We start from the raw sequence: 22147 nt of genomic DNA, 5'->3' as shown, positions 1-22147 counted from the left end.
GGAAGAGCAAAATGTCAAAAGTTCCAGCAGATTTTGTGCATGAAGCAGTAGGAAAAAGTGAAAGATGCCTTGCAGGCAACTGCCCATCTTTGATCCAAAAGAGTGTCCCTTCAGTTTTATGTATGAAAACAACAAAAAGGAATAGTTGAAAGGCACATGCTTCTAAACGATATCTCCCTGGGAATTAATCCTCAGAAATACCTCGTTCACCTTGTCACTCCCCTGCTCTCAGATCTCCTTTGCTTCTCCTCTACAGGATGATGTGTGACTCCAAAGCTCTCTATAGTTCGTTTTCAACCTGCATTCCAGGCTTCTTTCTCCTCCTATTTACAGGACTATCCATCTGCTCAAATTGCTTTGTCCAGAAAAAAAGTTCTCATTCCTACTTTTGACACTGTCATCCCAGCCCAGAATCAATGTCAGCTTCCTGGGTCTGTGACCAGTGAAGTCACATGGGACTCACCTAAGGGTGCCTTTGTACTGTTTTGTTAAATCTGTGGGATTACGGAGCAAATGCAACAGGCCTGAGTCCTGACTCCCAAATAGTTCACCTCCGCTCACCCCCTGAGATAGGCTCTAGGCCACATCTCACAACCACTGCCACCTTCACCCATAGCAATGGGCAGAGGTTCTGGGAAAGCATGTGCCCCACAGCATCTCAGGGCATGGCAAAGTGGAGGCTGCCCTGTCCTGGATCCATGGTGCCATTGTACATTTACCCTCTCACCCACCTTGATCCAGGTATGGAAAAGACCCTGAAGCAGAGATAGCAATCCCCTGAGGGTTGCTCACCACCATGAATTGAGGCAGTGGGCCTGGGTGAAAAGAGACTGACTTCCCTGCCTTGCACTGGGACTGCACAAATTCTGTTTTCATTATACACCAGGCCCTCCATGCAAATTCTGTAGCCTGCCCTCCCTGGAATATTAGGGTCTGCATACATTTCTTTCTATCACATTTCATCCTGATAATTTTAGCTCTTTATTTAGACTGTTGAGTTTATTTGGAATCAGAATCATGCCACTACGAATGCTATTCTCATGCCTTTTAAACTACTGATATAAAGGGTAACAGAGCTACAGATAGTGTCTTTAGCACCCACTAGAAACCTCTAGTTGGTTCACTCAAATTTATGAGCTATCTTCATTATCAACTCACTGATCTAAGACTCTGACTATATTGTCACCAGGCCTACATCTGTCCCTCTCGTCCTCAATGAAGATTATTGCCAAATTCAAACTCCTTCTTCTCCCTTCTGCCATTCTCAACCCTCTACAGCTGGATCCATTTACACCTCCCCTCTACAGAGTTCACCTGCACCCCAGTATCTCTGACCAATCACAATTAGAATTATTTGTTAAGGAGAAATTATTCACTGAATACTTGTTTTAAAATGACAAGACAGATTTTATTTAAACTACTGCAGAAGGGGAGAGAGACCCCAGTATAAACCAACCTCAATGTTGCTGGAACAAAAAATGAGAGGCTTTTTAAATGCTGCTGTGTGTCAAAGAAAAGTCTTGAAGGACGTTAAGTGGGGCAGGTTGGTCAATGTGATTAGGCCATCAGCATCTGCTAATTTTGCTAACTGTGCTTATGAAGACAAGCTAGATCAGCTGGTGTCCCTGGATCCCAGCTCCCTTGTGCTCTCACAGGGCATCCTTTCAGTATCCAGAAGCCCAAACCTGAATTCTCTCTTTGTAGCCCATAGAGCCTAGGTTTTTCCTATCTTTCTCAGAAAGTTGTCCTTAGCCATTCACCCAGGGCAACAACAGGTTGGGCAGTAGGAACCTGTGCCTAAAGAGAAACTGTACTACCCCTTACTCTCTGGAAGCTTCTCTATCAGTAGCATCCGGCCCTAGGCATTGCTTTGCCCTGAATAGCAGATCCAGGGCCATATCATTTAACTTTACACCAGCCATGTGGCCCTACATCATTTCTTTTATCCTTCACCATAGTCCCACAAAGGGAAAATGGTGCTCAGAGAGCTTTAGTAATGTAGGTCAAACTACATTTTTACATTGTTCCTGTCACCTGCACTAAGAATAATGAAATTAGAGCTAGAAGAAACAGAAGACCCAGATAGGAGTTCTTCAGGAAATACGATGTGGCCTTAAATGAGTATAAACTACTGGGCTCCCAAAATGACCACAAAAATCATTGAAAAAGTGACCAGAGAACCACATTAGTGGTCTTCAGAATACCCTCGAGAATGAAGGAAATGCAAAAAGGCTAAAGATAGGAAACATTTCCTGATGGTAATAAAAGGGAGAATTGGTTGCATGTAGACATGCAGAGAGCTGCCAATCCATAAGCTTCCTGTTGACTTCCAGGAAATTCCCAAACTGATTATTGACAGATCTAGGTAAGCTCTTAGGAACACACCAGAACTAATATAGGTACCAAAAAAAAAAAAAAAAAGTCATTGTTTTCCACTTTTTGCTTATTAAACTACTAGATGAAACAAAACTGAGAAGAGTGCCCTAGGTGACAGAATAAGGAGACAATAGGATTCTCAAATATTAAAAGAGAGAAAAATAGAAATCCACTGAACAGCAATAAGTTTAAATTCTTGTTTTGGGGTTGAAATGATTATCTGTAAAAGTATTAAATGAAGAAGACCCGGCTTGATAGAAATTCATATTTTAAAATTTAGGTTTAATTATAACTCACTGCCTTCATGCTAAGCATTCAGCCACAAGTAAAGCAATCACCAAAATGTCTAACTCAACTTTATATCACTTAAATAATTGAAAAAAAAAAAAAGTAAGTCAGATTCCCAACATGCTAGGCAACATAACCTCTAAAGTAATAGGAGGTGAGCAGACCCAGGGTGACATTTGTGAAGAAGGACATTGACAACTTGAAAATGTTATATAGTCTAGAGTATGTACATCTAGAAATAAATATATATATGAGACAGCCTGACAAAAGCTAATAGAATTTTTTCTAAATCCTAATGTAGATGTTTTGGCTGAAATTGGAAGAAGTTTACCTTAATGAATACAGAAATTTTATTAATTTATTGGCTCAAGAACCCAGGAATGATGGAGGAGGAGGAAGGGATAATTGGCAAATTTCCAAAGCCGGAGACTTCATGCTTCCAAGACATTCTCTCTCTATGTCTTCTTCCTTTCACTGGGGCTCTGCTCCAGTTCATTGTTACTATCCTCTACTGCAGATCCGCATTCTCAATGTGCTCCCACTAGCAGGGTGGGAGGGAGGAGTTAGAGAGAGTGAAGGGGCAATGGACCAAGGAGGTGGCAATTGGAAAGAAGTGGTTGCAATCAGAGGTCCCCCTAAAACCATTTGACTGAAATAAGGAAGGAACAGAACACTGAGAGTAGGAAAATAAGGAGATGCTATTTCCTTCTAGGAGAAGGGAAAAATGATGCTATGCAGACTAAAACACAGGCCTTCCCCTCCCAGTGGTGAATGAGTAGTTTCTAGCACCTTCCATAGATGCTATAGCCACATTTTATTTTAAATAGATACAAGAGGGTGAACATATTCACAAATATGAATTTTGCTTTATGCCATAGGTTACTTAATAGTCCTTTGCAAGTGAGTTTTTTTTTTTTTTTGCAAGTGAGTTTTTAAATGAATTTTTTGAGACATAACTTATATAAAGTAAAATGTATTCAGCTTGGTAGTGTTCAGTTTAAAGAACTTTGATAAACTTATAAACCTACATGACCACCACCAAATCCAAAATATAGAACATTTCTATCTCCACGAAAAGTGCCACAGTATAAAGCTGCAATCAATTGAACAATCCCACACTCTCTCCCCGAAATCTAGGCAAATACTGATCTGGGTTTGTCATTATAGATTAGATTGGCCATTTCTAGAACTTCAGGCATATGAAATCATATGGGATATATTCCATTGTGTCTGCTTCTTTCACTCAGCAAAACATTTTTAAAATTCATGTGTGTTATGCATATTAGTAATTCATCCTTTTTACTGCTGAATAATAGTCTGTTATATGGATATACCACAATTTGTTATCCATTTACCAGTTGACAGACATCTGGGTTGTTTCCATAAATAGTTGTTTTTAGTAAAGCTGCCATGAATATTTGCTGCGGGTTGAATTGTATCCCCTAGAAGATATACTGATGTCCTAAACGTGATACCTGTGAATGTACCCTTATTTGAAAATAGGGTCTTTGCAGATGTTATCAAGTTAAAATGATGTCATTGGGGTGGGCCCTAATCCCATATGGGTGTCTTTATAGGAAAGAAGAGATCTAGACACAAGATCAGGGCATGGCAAAGTGGAGGCTGCCCTGTCCTGGATTATGTGGAGAAAGCCACATAATGACAGAGGCAGAGTTGAAGTAATGCATTTACAAGCAGAAAATTGCCAAGGACTGCTGGTAACACCAGAAGCTGAGAGAAAACTTCATGGATCAGATTCTTTCCTAGAGCCTTCAGAGAGAGCATGGTGCTGTCAAAACCTTGATTTTGGATTTCTAGGCTTTAAAACTATGAAAGAATAAATGTCTGTTGCTTAAAGTCACCTAGTTTGTGGTAATTTGTTTGTTTGTTTGTTTTTAATTTATTTTTTATTGGTGTTCAATTTGCCAACATATAGAATAACACTCAGTGCTCATCCCGTCAAGTGCCCCCCTCAGTGCCCGTCACCCAGTCCCCCCCATCCCCCGCCCTCCTCCCCTTCCACCACCCCTGGTTTGTTTCCCAGAGTTAGGAGTCTTTATGTTCTGTCTCCCTTTCTGATATTTCCCACACATTTCTTCTCCCTTCCCTTATATTCCCTTCCACTATTATTTATATTCCCCAAATGAATGAGAACATATAATGTTTGTCCTTCTCCGATTGACGTACTTCACTCAGCATAATACCCTCCAGTTCCATCCACGTCGAAGCAAATGGTGGGTATTTGTTGTTTCTAATGGGTAATATTCCATTGTATACATATATAGCTTGTGGTAATTTGTTACAAAACCTCTAGAAAACTAATGCAACATTCAAGTACAATCAAGTACATGTCTTCATGTGCACGTTTTCCTTTCTCTTGTACCCAGAAGGGGGATTGCCATGGTATACAGTGTGTTTAATTTTACAAGAAATGGCCAACGTGTTTTCCAAAGTAGCAGTAAATTTTACCTTCAGGCTAGCAACATACAGCTGCTCTATCTTGTCATGAATGCTTGGTATTATCAGTCATCTCAATTTTCCATTATGGTTTTTTTTGCATTTCTTTGATGACTATTGATGTTGAATATCTTTTATGTACTTGTTGGCCATATGTGTATCTTCTTTGTGAAGTGTGTCTTTAAATATTTTGCCCATATTGTGGGGTACAATTTCTTTATCAGATATATGTTTTGCATGTATTTTCTCCTTGTCAGTTGTTTGCTTTTCATGATCTTAATATTGTTTTAAAAAGCAGAAGTCTTCATTTTGATAGAGTTCATTTCATCAAATTTTTATTTTATGCTTTGTGGTTTTTGTGCCCTAAGAAATCTTTGCATACTCAAGTCACAATGATTTTATCCCATCTATTCTCCAAGTTTTATCATTTCAGATTATACATTTAGGTCCATGATTTATTTTGGTTTAGTTTGTTAAGTATCATATAAATGTCAACATTCATTTTTTCCCTCGGGGACATTGAGTTATTGAAACAAACTAGCTTAGAGTCTTTGTCAAAATTAATCGGCCATCTACATGTGGAGTTTGTATTTGTCTCATTGACATATACAGCTCTTCTTACCCCAACACCACACTACCCCAAATACTTTAACTTCATAGTAAATCCTAAAATCAGGCTGCACAGGTCCTTTCATTTTGTTATTTTTCAAAATTGTATTGAAATTTGTGTGCCATGCTTGCTTCAGCAGAACATATACTGAAATTTGTGTGTGTGTTTGTTTATGTCTGTTTATCTTTCAATAAGTAATATATGCACACAAAGGGGTTTCATTGAGAAATAAGTCTTCCTCCCTTACTAGCTCCTAGGCTGCCAATTCTCCTCCCCAGAAAAGGCCACTTTTAGAAATTTCTTATTGTTTTCTTTTTCAGAGACTATAACTGATTTTTTTAAAAAACTGAGTCAGACTTCAAATTTACTATTTAAAGGAGTGTTAATTACAGACACATTTGAAAGGGAAAAAATAATGCCCTCATTTTATTTTCTGCATCATTCCAAATTTCAAGTGTGCTTGTCTCAAGTGAGGCCAGTCAATATTGGAAGGATTCAACATTTGCTAATGATGCACTTCATTTTATCCATGAAGAAGAGAAGAGCAGGGACATTTGTGTGAATCACCCACTCGCCTTAATTCTGTTAGAGTTATTTAAATATGCTGCTTATTTTTAGTTTAATTGCAGTATAATTATGTAACACCAAGTAATCAGAGCTTGGTAATACTAACAAATTGATCTTTTAAGGCAGTCTTGGAAGCCGAGTTAAAAATCATCTGAATGTATGACTCAGAGGTCACCTACCCCAAAAATTAAGATATTGCAAAGCTACAACTGTATAGATAAAATTCAACTCAGCAAATCTTTTATCAGTTTTCACATGAGTATAAAATCTTACAATGGGAAATGTGAAGGAATGCAGAGACAAACCAAACCCTGCCAATGCCCTGCAGAAATTCACCACCTAGAAGAGGAGGCAGGAGTATACATAAGCATCTCTGTTGCAGTGAAGACTTCTAAAACTGAGGTCCCCATAGAAGGCTCTAGAAATATTGAGAAGGCACATTCTTGAAACCAGATGATTGTACCCTTGTAGACCCTTCCTGAATTCAAAGCACATTGTCCTCATTTTTAGGATGACATCTAAGCAGTGTGTAGTTCTCCAGACTTGTGTTTCATCCTTATTATATTTCATTCTTAATAAGAGGAATTATTTTAACTCTGAATTAGGTCAGTGGTTCTTCAGAGAATATAAGTATATAAAAAGAGAAAGAGGTGTTAGGAACTAAACAAATCCTTAAGCTTGCCTTGTTGATCACATTTAATTGCTTTTCTGGGAACACCAAACAAAAGTAATAAAGTTCTTCTGGTAACATAAAAACTAGACTTAGTGATTTGCTTTCCTTAGACAGAGTACTGCCCAGCCCAAAAAAAATATGGAGGAGAAAATTCCTTGCTTCTTCTAAAACTTGGCATTGCAAACAATAACAACAACAACAACAACAACAAGAACAAAGCAAAAACAAAAACAAAACAAAAAAACAACTTGGCATTTCCTCTAGATTCTCAGGAAACCATGAACACAAAAACATAAAGATAACTGTACCTGAGGGGCCCCTGGGTGGCTCAATCAGTTAAGCCTCTGCCCTTGGCTCAGGTCACGATCCCAGGGTCCTGGGATTGATGCCACCCCACCCCCACCCCCCCCACCCCCCCACCCCCACCCCCCGCCCCTTGGCCTCCCTGCTCAACGGGGAGTCGGCTTCTCCCTCTCCCTCTGCCCCTCCCCCTCCACTTGTACTCTCTCTCTCAAATAAATAAATAAAATCTTTAAAAAAAAGGAAAAGAAAACTATACCTGAGAACTCATATGCCTGATTCAGAGAAAAGCAAGATATTGGTGATGGGTAAAAGGTGCAGGTTTATGGACTTTAATTACCCAGAATTTCTTATTATTTGTATGTGTTACTAACATTAAGTGATTGACATGTGTGTTATAAAATATTTTCCATTAAAACTTCTTATAGTGTTTTTATAACTTCATGGTTTTCTAATAGTCTAAGGTACCCTTGGAAACCCTGAGAAAGGTATATTAAACATGCTACTCTGAGGAAATAAGTGAGATAGTGTTCAGTGAAAATGCTACATTTGTTTGTATGTATCCTGGTGGCATCACTAATTACTGAACAATGCATTAAACACCCCACAAAGATCACAGAGGTCAGATTTATGAAGCCAGATTCAGTATTTTATAGATATGTTCATTGACTAAGTAGAAGACTAGTTATGTGCAGTTAAAACTGGGTCATGTGGCTAAAAGTAGAAGTTAGAAATAACCCTCCTGGAAGATTCAGAGTGGACAGTGTTTCAGGAAATTTGAAAGGACAGAGTAAAGGTGCCACCTGTTTAAGCTTTTCTAATGGTAGCTGTGAGATCTCTAGTGCCTCTTTTCAAAAAAAAAAAAAGATTTTATTTATTTATTCATGAGAGACACAGACGGAGGGAGAAGCAGGCTCCCTGCAGGGAGCCTAATTCAGGACTCGATCCCAGGACCCAGGGATCACAACTTGAGCCAAAGGCAGACACTAAACCACTGAGCCACTCAGGTGCCGCCTTACTGCCTCTTTTGAACAGACAATTAGAATTCATGGTTTAAAATCTGGGAAAACCTTGAAGGAATTTCATGGCTATTTCTCCTTTGACAACAAAATAACTTTTACACAAGATGGACATTATATTATTAGTGCATCCCCTGATGGCACTGTGAATATCTGGAATATGAAGACCACGGAATGCTCAAATACCTTTAAATCACTGGATCACACTGCAAGGACAGATGCCACTATCAAGAGTGTGGCCCTGCTTCCTAAAATCCCAGAACACTCTGTGGTGTGCAATAGATCAAATACATTGGTTGTCAGGAATATGCAGAGCCACATTGTCAGAAATGGAGCTCTGGTAAGAGAGAAAAGGGATTGTACTTGCTGTGTCGTCTCTCCCGGGTGAATGGATCTACTGTGCAAGGGAGGACTCTGTCCTCTCCTGTTTTAGCACATCACTGGCAAACTGGAGGGAACTGACAGTCCATGAGAAGGAAGTCATATTACACATCACCCTCATCAGAACCTGATTGCTTCGTATAGGGAAGATGGGCTCCTAAAGCTCCAGAAATCCTAACTCCACTTTACTATTCAAACTCAGTTGAGAGAGTCGAGAGCATGAACTTAAATGAAAACATATTCATGCGTTGCTTCTTTTTAGGCTACCTTTTCTAAGCAATTGTCTAATTAGGCACAAGGATGATTTCGTGAAAATTCATGTTCCTTTTCCTCTGTATTTTTAAGGTACTCATGTATCTGTTTCTAATTGGGGCAATCACAATGTTTTCAGTAGTCTTCTACCTGGAGAATAAAATACTGCTGTTTCTAGAGAAAAAAAATTGTACTCCTTTATTTGAAATGGTGATTAAAACATGCCTCCTGCAGTAAAACTTGAAAAAAGAAAGAAAGGAAAGAAAGGAAAGGAAAGGAAAGGAAAGGAAAGGAAAGGAAAGGAAAGGAAAGGAAAGAGGAAAGGAAAGGAAAGGAAAGGAAAGGAAAGGAAAGGAAAGGAAAGGAAAGGAAAGGAAAGGAAAGAGGAAAGGAAAGGAAAGGAAAGGAAAGGAAAGGAAAGGAAAGGAAGGAAAGGAAAGGAAAGGAAAGGAAAGGAAAGGAAAGGAAAGGAAAGGAAAGGAAAGAAGGAAAGGAAAAAGAAAGGAAAAGAAAAGAAAAGCAACCCTCATATTTACATTGTTTGGCTCAAGAATACCTTCAGCTATAAATAGCAGAAAACAATTAACAGTGGTTGAAACAAATAGGAACTTCTTTTTCTAATAAAACCTTCAAGGAACTGAGTTCATTCTGTCTTTTCCTTCTACCACCTCTATCATCTTTAGTATGTTGACTTTTCATCATCATAATTATCACTCATCACAAAATGGCTGCAGAAGCTCCAGGCATCTTATCTGCATGTAAGACAGAAAGAAAAAAGAAAAAGTGACACCAGCTCAGTGTCCCTTTTATCAGGGAAAGCAGAAAAGTTTTCCAAAAGCCAGCAGGACTAACATCTCATTGGCTAGAACTTGGTTGGCTGCCCACATTGCTGGGGAAGTGAATATGTGGCGCATTCCCTATTGTGGGAGGCAGGAAGGAGCAAGAGGGTTGAGCATGACTGTGAAGTTAGCCAGTCAGTGGTTTCCACTACAGTATGTAATCAAACCATTACACTTCATTAGGCTTTAATTTTTACAACACCAAAAAGCAATGGCAAAGGGCACTGTGATTATAATGAAATCAAAATAAGGAGGAATTTGCAGATGCCTGAATATATAATAAACCAGGCTGATTAGCTCTATCTTTGGCTTAGTTGGAAACTTAGCCCTTTCTGTCTATAAAGATAACCTGGGGTAAGTCAGAGCACCAGAGGGCCTTGTTTGCTTTGCAACTCGAAATCAGAAGCCTGAAATAATAGAATAGCCACACAGAGGGATGAGCTTGCTCTCATCATCACACCACCCTCTACTTCAAAGCCTCATTTAGAGGGCTGGAAGCCTTTGAAGCCTTTTAGTCCAAAACTGAAGCATCCTCTAGCAGGTCCCTGGTATTCATGTGTTCAAAGTGCGACACATTAGCATATATACAACACTAGGAGAGGATAGTGATCTTTTGGATTTGCAAACTTCTATGGCTTGGCAGTCGTGGTGTGCTTTTTGAATGTTGTTGTTATTGAATTCAGTATTTTGGGAAATCACTACAAAACGCACCAGGTGCAATGGGATTCATTTCTCACTATCCTGCACCTCCTGGGATCTTCAATCTAGCAATACATGATCTTTGCAACAGGAATGCTTGGATAAGAAAATAATGGATAAGCTATGAAAGCTAAATTATCTGGATACTTTGGTTCTTTTATCTGGGACAATGACCATGACTATTTGGAGATGCAGGTATAGGTCAAAGACAACTGGGAAAAACAGAGCACAGACAAGACAGACGTGGTGGCACCACAAGAGAATCCAGCCCATAGAACACTATTAAACCCTGGAGGGTAGATGGACAGATGAACGAGTAGACGGCTGGATGAACAGACAGAGAGATGAACGGAGAGAGGGAGAGAGGAGGAAAAAAAAAAGGAGGAAAAAAGCAAGATAGCAATAAAGAAAGGAAGAAAGAATCTGAGCTTATACCATGGTATGGCAAGAAGACAAAACAAATAGCAAATACAATTATTTGGCCTTATGTAACTAGAGCTTAAAAGTCCTAAAATAAATATGTTTTGTTTCCACCCTCTTCAGACTTAGTAATACAATCTGGATCTACAGAGATTTCAAATTACTTATCTCATCTTCTTTAACATCATCCCTGAACCACTGGGTTTCCCTGAGGTTGGCTATCTGTGCAGAGAAGACATGATCAGGTTTTAAAAATCCAGCGAGATTTATATTGGTTTACCACACAGACATGAACATGACAAGTGGAAAGATGAGAGAATGTATTATTCTAGCTCCCAGCTAAATTTCCTTTTAGCTTAAGTGAGACTACAACTATGTAACAGTTACTGCTGTGTAAAAATCTTGGTATGTCTAAGGGTGATTCTTCCCAAAGTAAGATCTCTGAGATCTAGCTACACTTGACAATGCCAGTGCGTTATTCACTGGCAGGCTCTAATGACTATAAAAGAAGTGTAATAATTAATAAGGCTGACAACAGAAATTCAACTGAGACCATAAGACCATAAATACAACTTGCTACATCAGTTTGCCTTGCCAGGAACATCACATTCTGTTTGGTTTTTCATGCAGCAGCACCAGACTTATTATGATAATAACTCTATGATGGTGGAGTAAAAAGAGCACAAACTTTGGTGTCAGAAAGACTGATGTGTGATCCATTGGGTCCTATCTGTGACCTTGGGTAAATTATTTAATTTCTGGTGACTCAGTCTCTTTATTTGAAAAATGGAAATAACACTCATACCTCAGAGGATACTATCACTTACTAAAAGAATGGACAACACATAAAATACCTGGCACATGGCAGATACTCAAATAAATAGCAGTTTTCTTTCCCACCAATGGGAAGATGACAAGACTCATATGCCCTAGAAAGAACTTGATTTTCAAGAGGGCTATACTTGTGGCAGTTCTGGAGCTGTGTGATACACAATCTGCAAGGCCACACCTAGGGTCTCTCTGCTTCAATCCGTTCTCCAACAGTGACAATGCACTCTCTTTAAGGCTGTCGGCCAGAGTTAGAAATTAAGTATTACAACTAAGCTTACCAATAGGTACTTAAAGGGGTCTTGATATGGGGCCTCATTAATACCACACTATAAGCCAAGAATCAGGAAACCTTCTGCTCGCCAAATTGATTTTTATAAATAAACTTTTATTGGAACAGAGTTGCACTCATTCATTTACACAGTGCCTATGGCTACTTTCACATTACAGTAGCAGAGGTGACCAGTGGTGACAGTGACCATAAAGTCCACAAACCTAAAACATTTACTACCTGGTCCTTTACATAAAAAATTTGCTAAGCCCTGCTCTAAGCACACAAAATACAGCCATATTCATATGTTCGATATAACTTATTTGCGGAGCACTTTTTATAGCCCTAGGATTGTGGTAAGCTTGGTGTCATTTACAAATAAAATGAACACCAGTCCCTGAGAAAAGGCTCATGGTCTTACAAAGAGATGAGCACACAAAACAAGCAAAAAGTTATTACAAATTATAGATTGCCCATAATATAGGCTGCAGATGGGACACCCAACAAGAGAATTCAAGATACACTTGGGGTCTCAAGAAAACATTGCAGGAGGATAGAGCAGCATATATGGATATGAAGCAAAGAAGTTTTCCAGGCAAGAGAGGAGGAGGAGACTCATAAAAACAAGAAGGGGTATAGTGACCAGTAAAAACATGAGCCTTCCTATAGGACAGCCAGCCAGGAGGTAGGGAAACTGGTAAAAATGAAGGTACGCAATCTGCAAGAGATAGCCACAGTGGTTCCCTGTGCACATCAACTTTATGGTGGTTGCGGTCTTGGAAGGAGAGAAATCTAAGAACCCCGGTCAGAATTCAAGCATGATAATGACAGAATTATTTGAGTAGAAGTGAAATAGGGACAGATCTGAGAGACTTTGTAAACTAAAGCTTGGCAACTGTCGATGTGATATGTAAAGAGTCAAAGAAGATTCTAGAATTTCCTGCTGGGGAGTCTGGTAGAATGGTGGGTACCATCAATAGAAAGGGGACCTAAAGAAGGAAACATTTTCAACTAATATTCGATAAAGGAGGAAAGACTATCCATTGGAAGAAAGACAGTCTCTTCAATAAATGGTGCTGGGAAAATTGGACATCCACATGCAGAAGAATGAAACTAGACTACTCTCTTGCACCATACACAAAGATAAACTCAAAATGGATGAAAGATCTAAATGTGAGACAAGATTCCATCAAAATCCTAGAGAAGAACACAGGCAACACCCTTTTTGAACTCGGCCACAGTAACTTCTTGCAAGATACATCCACGAAGGCAAAAGAAACAAAAGCAAAAATGAACTATTGGGACTTCATCAAGATAAGAAGCTTTTGCACAGCAAAGGATACAGTCAACAAAACTAAAAGACAACCTACAGAATGGGAGAAGATATTTGCAAATGACATATCAGATAAAGGGCTAGTTTCCAAGATCTATAAAGAACTTCTCAAACTCAACACCAAAGAAACAAACAATCCAATCATGAAATGGGCAAAAGACATGAACAGAAATCTCACAGAGGAAGACATAGACATGGCCAACATGCACATGAGAAAATGCTCCGCATCACTTGCCATCAGGGAAATACAAATCAAAACCACAATGAGATACCACCTCACACCAGTGAGAATGGGGAAAATTAACAAGGCAGGAAACAACAAATGTTGGAGAGGATGCGGAGAAAAGGGAACCCTCTTACACTGTTGGTGGGAATGTGAACTGGTGCAGCCACTCTGGAAAACTGTGTGGAGGTTCCTCAAAGAGTTAAAAATAGACCTGCTCTGACCCAGCAATTGCACTCTTGGGGATTTACCCCAAAGATACAGATGCAATGAAACACCGGGACACCTGCACCCCGATGTTTCTAGCAGCAATGGCCGCGATAGCTAAACTGTGGAAGGAGCCTCGGTGTCCAACGAAAGATGAATGGATAAAGAAGATGTGGTTTATGTATACAATGGAATATTCCTCAGCTATTAGAAATGACAAATACCCACCATTTGCTTCAACGTGGATGGAACTGGAGGGTATTATGCTGAGTGAAGTAAGTCAGTTGGAGAAGGACAAACATTATATGTTCTCATTCATTTGGGGAATATAAATAATAGTGACAGGGAATATAAGGGAAGGGAGAAGAAATGTGTGAGAAATATCAGAAAGGGAGACAGAACATAAAGACTCCTAACTCTGGGAAACAAACTAGGGGTGGTGGAAGGGGAAGAGGGCGGGGGGTGGGGGTGAATGGGTGACGGGCACTGGGGGTTATTCTGTATGTTAGTAAATTGAACACCAATAAAAAATAAATTAAAAAAATAAAAATAAAAACACAGTTCCCAACTGATTAAAAAAAATAAAAAATAAAAGCATTTAGTTTGAAAATACAATGTCCAAGGAATAAAATTACACACCATCAAATAAAAAAAATAAAAAGAAAAGAAGGAAACATTTATGCTCCTTTAAATAGATTCAGTATTACAAAATATCAGATTGTTGAAAATGGGGGCATCTGGGTGGCTATGTCTGTTAAGCATCTGACTCTTGATATTAAGGTCCTGGGATGGAGCTCCACTTTGGGTTCCATGCTCAGAGGGGAGTCTGCTTGAAATTCCCTCTCTCTGTCTCCCTCTGCCCCTCCCCCACTCGTTCTGTCTCTTTCTTACTTTCTCTCCAAAATAAATAAATAAATCTTTTTAAAAAATTGTCAAAAATGGTGAATTAGAAAATTCATTTGTTTTATGCAACATCATACCTTATATTCATGAAACTTGCAAGATTTGAGGCTAAAGTACATCATGTGTTCCATTCATTCATTCCTTCAACAAATGTTAATTGAGCACTTGCTAGTAGCTGATTACTGAGGTAGGATCTGAAGATACTAAGATGAACACATATGGCCCTGCTTTTAAGGTAGACAATAAATTTGGTAACAAAGCTTTTACTAATAGTGGAAACAAACTTGAAAAAATAATCCCAGCTCAGTGAGATAAGAATTAAATCTAAAAGGAATCCATGGTACAGTAGGGAACAGGGGGGTGGGGCAAGCAACCAGTGATCATGAAGAAATTCAAATTATAAATATCAAGAATGCTGCAGGAGAATGAGAACAAATTTCTCCATCTTGAAACTATGGAAACAGGATACCTCCTAAGCAAAGAGACTATTACTCAGGTTAGAATGGATAAAGGGTGAGGATAAAGAAAAATGACATGAAAGGCAAGTGGCAATCAGGAAAAATGCAAACCAAATCACAACAATCATAAGTTGCATCTACTTGTACATGCATTCAGCACCTAATTCCTTCATAACTCAAAGGAAGTGACTTTCCCTCTCCTACTACAAATCTTTGACTATAGGAAACAAATTTGCTTTACAATAATTAGCTTTAGACAAATGAAGTGCATTTTTTTCCATTGAAAAGACCTATATATGTAGGCAGGGAGTGTTTCATTGCTGGATAGTGTGGCTTACCTAGTTCCCTATAAGACACTTAGAAGGCATTTTAGAAACTTGGGTATATAGGTATTTTTAAATGTCTCATTGATACAGTGAACACTCCTACCCTTTAATATGTGGGGGCAGGGAATGCTGGACACACTGCAATGTGTGGGATTACATTCTGCATGTGTTACATTCTGCATGATTTTCTGTCACTGGACATTCATGTTGGTGAAAAACCCATATCTAATTAACTGAACCTAGTACGTAATTCTATTTTACATATAAACACTTTTTTTGACAGTATTTTGGTACATACAGATTTTCCTTAGAATACAAGTACATTGAAAGCAAAAAGAAAAAAAAGTATGATGTTTTGCTTGGAACTTTACCAAGCATCATCTACCATTTTGGATACTCATTTAGAGAATTATATGACCAATAGCATTGCCACTTGTGGTATCAGGCATTGTGTTAGCAAGACAAAAACATCTCTCTCAGTTTGCATTTTTAGTTAGCCCCCTCATAGTCACTCCAATTGAATATTTTTATTTAGCCTTTATTCCAAAATAAGAAATTTAAAGGAAAAGTGTAAGCACAATTTGGTCCTAACAGCTCCAAAAACCAGTTCTATTTGTTATAAGTGGGTACAAGCATCTGACCACATCATTATGTCTTTTAGCACTGTTGTACATGAACTTTTATTATAAATTCCTTTCCACTCCTTTCTTACTACTACTACAGATTTACACTATGTTGATTTTTTGAAATTTTATATATGTATGAATATGTCTGTCTTAAATTACCTATGAATTTTATTTTCTTATGAAAAACTATAGCCCCAAAAGATGATAGGCTTCACCAAGTCAACCAGCTGGTTAGTGGCAAAAGCAGAGAGCTCCTTTTACTGAGTTCCCCCCATACACCAGCCTCTCTACTAGTCACTTCCAATATCCTTCAATCATTTATTCTAAAAATACGAACTTAATGTCCACCCATGGTTAGCACTGCAGAGTCCGATGTTGCCAAGCTTCCCTCCAGGGAAGGCAGACCAGAAAAATCTATGACCATAAATGCATAAATAGATGAAATGGTGGTGGTACACAAAGTCTGCTTGAAGAACCTCCTCTAAGAGGAGGTAACACCGGAGCTGAATCTTGAATGGTGATAGGGAGTCAGCCAGGTGCACAGAGGTGCAAAAGCATTTCAGGCAGAGAGAACCCTGGAGGAAAGTCAGAGAGAGCTTGACACTCCTGCAGAAAAGGAAGGACTCTGATTCAGTGTCAATCTAGAGCAAGAACACATCAGTGGCAAGGACTGGTATTAGGGATAGTGGAGGGGCACAGCTCATGGTGAGCATGTCTTCCCAGCTCAAGGACACTAAACTTGCCCCGGAAGTTCATGAAAGGAATGATGAGGCTTGTACAGATGTGTGACACCAGGAAATTCACTCTGATGGTAGTATAAAATTTAAAATGGAATGTACTGCAGGAACCCATACAAGAAATGATGAGGAACTGGATTAAGAGTGGCCTTGAGTGGAGAGGATGAAACAGAGTACATGGAGACAGGAAAAGCAGAATGAGCAGGATTCAGTGACAGACGGAATTTTCCAGACTGATGGAAGACAACTTGCAGGGGGCTCTGGGTGGCTGGTGTGGACAAAGGAAAATGATGAAACCCTTCCCTGAAATGAACTGTAGGAGGAGGGGCATAGTTGGATCTGGAGAAGATAGGAGAGAAAGAATGAGTTCAGCCCAGGGCATGCTGGTACAAAGTCTGCATGGGCATTTAAGTCTGAAATTCAGGAGACAGGTTTGCACTAGCCACACTGGAGATAGCAATCTGAGAAGAAGAGCAGCCAGGTCACCTAGGTTAATCTCCACCACCACCTTCTAAGGCAGCTGCCTCAGCCTCATTTGACAGACAAGGAAAGAGAAGTGGGCCCAGTGATACTTAGTTGGAGAGCTATGATTTGCCCATGGTGTCTGCCTGACTCTGATGCCCATCCTCTCTCCTCCAGACCATATTGTCTTCCAGATCAGGAGCCTTGCGACTCCCAGCTAGCCATTTTTCTATTACTCCAACCCGTTCTTCTCTGTACATAAGATGTTCAGTACAATCTATCGAAATGGTCACGTGAAGATGCGCATCTTTACAGAAATCACTATAAATGACTTTCAGACTTCCCCAGAAATCAAGTTTCAGAAATAAGGTGATAACTGTGATGCTAAGACAGTGTGGTCTTCCCGAGGCCATTCTGGAGCCCACAGAAATGCCTCTGTTACTGCAGTCTCTGAGTTCACATTCCAAAGCCACAGCTCAAGACAGAGTGGCAAAGGAGGATCCCAGAGCTCTCTGTTAAGGCCTCCGGGATTCCGAGTACCCTCATTGTTTACAAACAAAAACAAACAAAAAAAACCCTTGTCTAATGGGTTGATTCCACCACAGAAAATAAGCTGCTACATTTTATTTGTTATCTAAGTAGATTTGTTTCAAAGATACCAACCAAATCAATGAATGACATTACTGTTCATCTTCCGAGTTTCACATCAGGGAAACAAGGAAGGAGGAAGGTAGGTGGGGAGTGGTGATGGGAACCTGCTTGAAGTCACAGATGGGCTTGATGAGAACAGGCAAACGAGCAGCCGGCAGGCCTCTGCTCTCTGGTTGCTGCACACAGCTCTCCCCAGGTGCTGGGCACAGTGTCAGGCTGGCTCCTTGAACAGCCCTCTCACCTCAAGGCAGTGCAAAATTGATGGTGATAGAAGATCCTAATGCCTTTCACACGCCAAAGTGAGGGAGCTTACAGGTGATTAAAAACACCTTCCTGTCATCATGAGACAGCAATCTGCATTGTAAGCTAAAGCTTTGGCCTGTCCCTCTAGCCCCAAAGACCTATGTTGTATGTTCACAAAGAGTTCATGTAAGAATTCCCCTCCTGGCTCCATCCAATCCAGGTTTAAACCAACCATAAGCATCTTGGTAGCCACGAGATCCAGATCTTTGATGAACTCTCAGCCAACCCATGACAGAACTGCTAGAGAAGCTTTATGCTGACTCTCAGATGGCCAAGCCCTTCTAGGGCTGACCAAATGGTCTAGACAGCAAGGCATCATTGTGTCTGGACAGGCTAATCAATTGATGGAAGTTGACGAATGTGATGGCTGTAGTTGTCACCTGGTGCCATGGCCAGCATCATGTTCCCACATTCTTTGGATCTGGATGTGCAAACAGACTAGACAAGGCACAGCTACTGCCTTGGTTATTCACAGACATGATTCCCACCTACCCACATGGTCCCACATCTTCTAGATGCTAAGATAGTTAAGTGTGCATGGATGGTCTAAAAGTTCTTTCCATCTTCCTCACCTTCATTTATTCCAGGTGTGACCACAGTCCCCTTCCAGATCCTCCTTTTAATAGCAATCAACCACCTACTGGTCTAAAAGACAGAGGTGTGGCTCATGACATGTTTGAAGGTGCAAGGGCTGTAGTCTGGACAGTTTAAACCATGATTTGGGAGGATGCAGACAAAGACCCCTCAATTTGGGGAATCTGTGTCCTTATTCCAGCAGAGCCCTGTATCCACTCCTTTATAGAGATGGTAAAACTGGAACCTGCAGTCCTCAACTATAAAATCAGGATATCATTAATCACCCTAACTGTCCTGCTAACTTCTCATGAATCACATGAGGCTGAAATCATAGTGAATATAGATTAACAAAGCCAAAATATAATACCGGCTATTATTACTGAGTGCTGACAAGGCCTCTAGACCACATATCACACCAAAACAGAATTAAAAATTTTAAGACACCTAGTTTTGACCCATCTGAGCATCAGAATCTTGGTTTTACTATTCAGTACCCTCCGAAGGAGTCTGTGACTGAAGACCTCATGCAATTGACAATAAAACATAGTAAGGAGTGACTGGTTCATGCTTTGGAAAGAGGACTGTATAGTATTGTATTAGATATTAGACAACAAAACTTGATCCTATATTTTCTCTCCCTAAAAAACTAGTAAAGACCCTTATGTCGTATAACCAAGATATAGTTCTCACCTGGACCTGTTTCTTATTTCTCTACATCCTGAGAAGTCTCTGCTCCACATCTGCTTCTTTGAATAATTAGAGAAATATATTAATTGGTACGTGTGCAGTTACCCAAAGTCAAGTCCCTAAGAACTGAGTCAGGAACTACTGATAACAAGCTCCACTTGTCTCCAATGTGCTCAGTAGAAAGTGAGCTGAGTCTGATCCAGGAATAGCCACACGGCCCTCTGCCTTCTGCCCTATCCATCACTGCTTCCTTCTACAGATACCCATGGAGTGCCCACAGTATGCAAAGTATTGCTTGGGATAAAGTGGTGTGTAAAAAATTACATGAGGTCCTTCCTGTCTAAGAGTTTATTCTCCATACCTGGCTTGCTGAAGAAAATGGGCTCTTCCTGTGAGAGCTAGGGACGTGGGGTGTGCTAGAAACACCTCAGGCAGAGAGCGCCCCTTCCTGAGGGTGTCTGAGCCCAATGGGAATTTCTACTGGCCCAGGAATCTGGTGGCCATAACAATGGCAACACCTCCCCAGAAGCAGCAGTAAGGGGAGGAGCTGGGAACATTCCTGTTCCTGTTTCAGAGGACGTCACTTCCAGAAGCTTCTTCTGCCTAACACCACAGTAAGCCTCATAATTATACCACAAGCTCCCTTTGAGCACTTACTCAGTGCCAGTGTATGTGCTAAGAACTTTGCATTTAAACTGCTGAACAATTACTATCATCTGCTTTGTACGAATGATGAAGACCAAGTAACAATCCAGCTCACCGGCGGCGAGGGGTGGAACCAGCGTTCGCACCGAGACTGCCTCCAAGGACTCCCCACCCTCCCCACCGACGGAAGAGGCTGAGTATGGCACCTATCATGTTTATAGCAATAAGATTTCTTTTTTCGTTTTCAGTCCCTCTCTGGCCGGGCCTAGAATTGACTGCCTTCTGAGAAAATCCAGTCTGGTCTCCGCGATGTGGAAAAATAGTCAAGTGTTATATGAGCCGTTTGAGGCCCAAGAGGGTAAAATTAACAAGCATGACAGCAGCATTCTGTTTTAAATGTCAGCAATGTTCTAGGTGCTAAGAAAGACCCTAATTATTGCCAGGACACGCAGGCTTCCCTCCTCGCTCGCGGCTCCCAGAGCAGGCTGCAGGCACCACAGGGCTTCTCCTGCCACTTCAGCCGAGGTCTGGCCTTGTAAACAAGGTGACATCCACTTCCAGCTGTCACTCAGCTGCTGGCAGAAACAAGCACCCGACTCCGTCGCCTCTCCTGTCCCCAATGTCCAAGCCAGGGAAAGGGCCGTGGGCCTCGTGCCACCTTCTAGAAGAGGCCTTGTTTTTTAAATGCCTTGAAAGATAAACTGAGGCATATTAACATTTCTTAAGGGTTTCTTTGAGAAAAACTCTACTCACATCAGACCACACCACACCAGAAGCGGTGAGGCGCATTCCACCGACCCAAGCTCAGGCCGAGACTTTTCTAGAAAAAAGGTGGAAGCAGAGTAAGGAAAGTTATTGTCCGGTTCTCGCTGAAAGCCTAGTTGGCTGTTTGTGGATGGTTGTCCTTCACGTGTTGATGGTATGACCTTGAGGCACTTACAGGCTTAGGTTTGGGTTTGCTTACATGGGCCCCATGGCCTTCGAGCCACCTCAGTGTGATGGCCTCCTTGTTTAATTCATCTAACAGATGAAGACCACCCCAATCAGTGCTGCAGTTTTATTAGCAACTCTGCACAGAGCCACCCTGCTCAGAGTGGGGTTCTCAGGTTCCTTGCCTCCTACCACCAAAGCCGGCAGGGGGAATCTCAGATTCCTTCATCGGACCGGAAGAAGTTGGAGAGAAAAACAGCCTCTTTGTAAAAGGCTCATTTGAAAAGCCATGAAGAGATGAGTTAGAATCTGGGACTGTGCCCAGGTAGAGGTCTTGCCTGGAATTCCTAATACATTCTTTCTGTTATTAAAATGATATAGGGAACTGGGGTGGCTTGTTGCTTCTCTGCATGGAGTCAATTTGGCTCATGCTGTGTGACCATTAAAAATCTGACCTCAAGTGGTACCAGTTTCAAAATCTTTTCATGCTGGGTATGTTGCCATTCAACACAACAAGCCCATGGCTGTTCCCTAAACCCTTTCTCCAAGCAGAGAGTAACTCAGTAGACAGAGTCTGTTGCCAGAAGTGATGCAAGCGGTCAAGCTACCCAGTATCCTGTTCTCCTGCCCCCACCCTGCTGCCCTGCCCAGGGCCAGCTCTCTGGTCCACTTTCAGGTCTAACTCCTCACCTCCCTGAGGCACAGACCTCCCTTTGTGGTCTAAAGAAGGTGTTTCCAGGTGACTGGATGCACATGGCTTTTTTTCCTTCCACCAGGGAGAGAGAAGGCCCTACCCTGCCTCCCCCACTACGCTGTGAGTCATCCGCACACAGAATGACAAAGCTTTTGGCAAAGATGGGGGGAGGGGTGGAAACAAGATGCACCTAAATTTGCCACCCCAAAGCTTCCCTTGACCTCCATATTCTCTCAAAAAAACATGGGGCAAAATACAAAACAAAACAAAACAAAAAACCTGCCACGTTTTCCATGAGGCAGCTGGTCCTCCAAGATGTAGCCAAGAGGAAACAAACATACGTAAAATTCCTTATCTTGATAGCTCTGGTCGAAAAAAAAATGACTTATTCAGGAGGCACCTGGAG

The sequence above is a fragment of the Canis lupus genome, chromosome 25 (genome assembly GCF_003254725.2).
Source record: "Canis lupus dingo isolate Sandy chromosome 25, ASM325472v2, whole genome shotgun sequence".
In the NCBI taxonomy this organism is placed as follows: Eukaryota; Metazoa; Chordata; class Mammalia; order Carnivora; family Canidae; genus Canis; species Canis lupus.
This window is presented reverse-complemented; position numbering follows the sequence as displayed.